Source organism: Helicoverpa zea, chromosome 12 (genome assembly GCF_022581195.2).
Source record: "Helicoverpa zea isolate HzStark_Cry1AcR chromosome 12, ilHelZeax1.1, whole genome shotgun sequence".
Lineage (NCBI taxonomy): Eukaryota > Metazoa > Arthropoda > Insecta > Lepidoptera > Noctuidae > Helicoverpa > Helicoverpa zea.
In genome coordinates, this window is record NC_061463.1 from 429,244 (window position 1) to 433,684 (window position 4,441).

Sequence of the window (4,441 nt, forward strand, 5' to 3'; positions counted from 1 at the left end):
GCGTCGGTATCTTACGTGTGGCTAGATATCAGCTCACTATTTGGTGTAGGCTGGTTTCATACTGGGAATAAACAGGTTCTTGAATACAAGTAGGTGCAGGTTTTTGAAACTATGTATCCAAAGGTGATTATGCGGTACCGGAGCAAGAAAAATGATAAAAATGTTTTCAGTAGAAATCTATAGAAAGATTTTAGTGATATAATGATTTATCAGCAAAAGCCTTTGCTGTTTCACTGCGGGGTAAATACTGGCCTATTTTCTAAGTCTCTGCTATCTTTGGACGGCTTCATTGACCTGCCTTCATGTTTACATTTATATTAATAGTAAAACTCATTGAACAGTTCCGATCACTGCAATAACCCGTACAAGTACCGTACAGCAATATCTTCCCTCCAACAATAAGACGTCCACAAAGTGCCCCCCCCCCTGCACCCCTCACCCCTCACCCCGCACGTCGCACGTCGCGCCGCTCCCCGTGACATATTTTTAATTAAACGCCACTTAGGTTGCGGCGGCAAATCCCGCGCGATCCATTGTAGCTTAGCCGTTATGATAATGTGGCTGCACCTTTATGTGACGTCTGGTTGTACCTTTATGTGATGTGTGGCGCAAGAGTGTTGTGTCCTTTACACAATTTGTGTTGCGATGCCGGAGAGGATTACGTTGCTATTGTTCAAACGTCAGGCGCTCGTTGTTTGTGTTGGGTATTTATTTTAATTAATTTTAAATAGATTAGCGGTTCTAAAGGCGTGATGTTAATGTTCGTTACGCATTAAGGTAAATGAAGGTTGTTTATAAAGTTTAGGTACTATTTAGTTAAAAAAAGTTTGTGAATCTTTCGTTTTTATTGGTATTGTAGGCAAACAAATGACAACTGAAGCTAAATCAATACGAAAAACAGTCAAAAAGATATTGCATCGACCGGGAATCGAACCCGGGCCGCCCGCGTGGCAGGCGAGCATTCTACCACTGAACCATCGATGCTCATGTATTGCAGTGCAAATTAGAGAATCACATCACATATACTTACCAACATTGTAATAACAACACTGATAGGCTTATCAGTTCCTTTAGATACCATATAAACAGTTACTCTATTACGTTCAACTACATATTCTCGTCATATTCCGTGTCTCGCATGACTTGCCGTGTACCACCGTCTGTGCGGCTTGGATCCGGTGATCCGACAGATAGCGGCACCGGATGCCGGACGGAAACAACAGGCTCGGCGCGTACACCTGATAACGCTTGCCACAGCTATTTAGATAGATATTTATGTAGCTAACAGTACTGTTAGTAAAATGATTGACTTGTTTATCTTCACGCGTGAAGAGGTATAGCTTGGAGAACGTAACAACTGGAGTCGATTTTGTCGTGCTTTCATCTCTGCCAAACGCACGAGAAAACCGCTTGCTTATGCTCATACTAGTAAATAAGTACATTTCTCCGTCCAGTTTCACAAGTGTGCACAACGATGTAATTGAAAATGCATGTACTTATCTTATGAGCTACTTATTACTATTGGCGCGGTAATACTATCAATTGGTTGCGTTGCTTCTCTCATAGCGCGTTTAGTAGACATTTTCGCATAGAGAAGTGTGGTCATGGCAAGTCCTGTTGGTTAATGGCTCTAAGAGATGGAGTGAGTTGGAATGGAAGGTTGATACTAGACGTGTGGTCAGTGAATGCATTCGAAAGTGTTGAAGTCCTGTGGAATTCAGTGATAGACTGTGTTTATATACGTAGACGAATATATGTATTTATTTGCAAATGCTTTGTTGGGGATAAATCAGTTTCGCACTTAGATAGCTTTTCATGTGTTAATAACGGATTAAACTGACTTTGTAAACTTTTCTTTCCAAAACATATCGATACCCTTGAGACGGTTCACTAAAGCGATACGCGCCGCTCAAATCCCTTGACAACTAAGATATTTAGAAGACATAACTCAATTAGTTTACACAAAAGATAAACAGCGATTCAAGCACTAAAGGGATTATCGTTAACCCTACAATCTTGCATGACCTTTAAAAACCGTCGCGCTGCCACTCAGGACTTAATCACAGTTCGTGCTCCGGCTGCTTGCTCCCACCGCTCCCGGCATCTCGCTCCCAACGCTCAATATGCAGTGTAAACACTCCCGGGATCCCGCGCAGATGCGATCCCGCGGGATTAGCGCCGGGACGCGTGCGCCGTAATCCCGGGCCGGGGGATTAAGGCGATGTGAAATTAATTGCTCATAGAGTTGGGTCATGATTGTGATTAATTTGTAACGGTGGAGGTGGTTGAGGTATTTTTTGGGTATTTTTCCTGGAAATTGATATGAGGATAATGATAAATTGATGACTGGAGGATAATATCCTTTTCAGGCACGTTGTGTGATATCTGTAAAGTATAGTTGGAATCCTGACACTCGTGTTTGTCGCGTCTCCTGCCGTCGATGATCGGCAGTTATGCGTCAATAGTCACCACTTTTTTAACTCAAACATTAACCCCAAAAAATTATCTGAAGTTACAGACTATCCGAACAACTTAAATTAATATGTGCCTAAAACAAATACGTCCTTTAAGACAATTCTCAAAAACTGAACCTTTCTTTAACAGTCGGGTAAAAACCCAAAAGTCATTTGCACTTTTCATTTTCCATTTCCCATCGGTGCGCTTTGAACAATAACCCCATAACGCCATAACTTCCCGACAGTGGGACAATGCCATGGTTTATGGGGTGTGTGGCACCATCGTAAATTAACACTCGTATTTATTGACCATGTTGTACATGTGTGGGTCGTATGTATTGAGCATGTGTGCGTGAGCTTTATAGCGCCCTAATTGGTGGCTCAGTTCAACTTTTACTAGCCTTTAATAATGTTATTAGTTTGTTATGTTTTTTTCCTTACTTGTGTGTAAACCACCCCTTGTGTTTTGTTCTGTTTAGAATGTAATGTTTCTGACATGTGTCTGATCTATTAAAGGTAGGCGAGGTTTTACATATTATTTTAGGGTCACAAACAATCCTGGCGAAATATTATTACTAAAGGTTTTTAATTATCTATACTTCTATACTAATATTATAAAGAGGAAAACTTTGTTTGTTTGTTTGTTTGCTTGGTTGTATTGAATGGGCTCAAAAACTACTGGACAGTTTTTAAAAATTCTTTCACCATTCGAAAGCTACATTATCCACGAGTAACATAGGCTATATTTTATCCCGGTACGGGCAGTAGTTACCACGGGACGCGGGTGAAACCGCGGGAAAACGGCTAGTAATCTAGTATAATAATTAAACAACAAATAATATAGGTATACTTATAGACAAACTAAAATGATTGATGTTAATACGTTGTTTGCTAAGTACCGTATGTATGTAACTTCACTAACCCTACAAAAAAACAATATTTACGCTCCATTTCTTCAAATAAATTACTTCAAGTAGCTAAAGATTCTCAAGAAACTCAATCTGTCCACGTAAACACAGCTAAACCTGGCGAGTGCGTATCTCCTACAAGAGTAGGCCTCTCAATCCTGCCAGACGAAGGGATTAGTCACTGGCTAGCCCCCACCCCCACGGGTCAAGTCCCGAATATCCCGCAGACATTTCATAAAACATTACCGTTGCCAACGCCCAAATTAAACATTATCTGGCACAGAACGAATGCTTTGGAAATTATTATTTGGGAAAAAGGATTTTTGGATTACGACAGAATTTAAATTATGTTATATTTTTGTAATGTTAACTCGTTTATTTTAAGGCTTAACTCGGCTACTGAATAACAAGGATGGTTATGGATTTCGAGGCTATTGAGTCATTGTCCATAACAGTAATTGGCACGATAACTGCTTAATCCACATTACACATGTCAGCAGCCTCTCCGTGCCAAGTCCGGACACTTAGTATTCGGTCCAATAACAAAGATCCAGAGATATTATCCAAATATATTAACTTCAACAGCATAATAAACGCGAGGCTCCTCAAACAATTGACGTCCATTCAATCGCGAATGAAAGAATTTGAATATAAAACACGTTCCAAATACAAAACGAGAAATTATTTCTTTATGAAAAGCAGCCGAAACATTTCGCGGCCGCCATAATGCGGGAAAAAATAACGAATCACTCTCCCCCCGCACATACCTTCTGGTAAAAAGAGAAAAACTTTGCAGAATGGAGAGCTCGCATTGTGCGCGCCGTCAACGCCGACTTTTTATTCTAACTCCACTTAAAAATTTAACAGTGTCGTTTGAAAAGGTCGCCGTCAAGTGGCGCAACAGTGGCGACACTGAAAGCCTCCGGACTGTAGTGTAAAGCAAAATAAAAAATTACATATTGAATTCAATTTGTGTTGGCGAGAGAGGCTTCGGTGCAGTCGAGTGCGAACATTCTCTATTATTGTGAAAAGAAAAATATGCGCATGTTTTCACTGCAAATGCACAATAACAAAAAC

At 40.5% G+C, this 4,441-nt stretch overlaps 1 non-coding gene across 1 annotated transcript; it reads right to left on the reverse strand.

The window, feature by feature from the left end:
• Window positions 1-913: 913 nt before the first annotated feature.
• On the reverse strand, window positions 914-984 carry Trnag-gcc. The gene has a single exon. It is a non-coding gene; the product is annotated as a tRNA-Gly (tRNA).
• Between the last annotated feature and the right edge of the window lie 3,457 nt (window positions 985-4,441).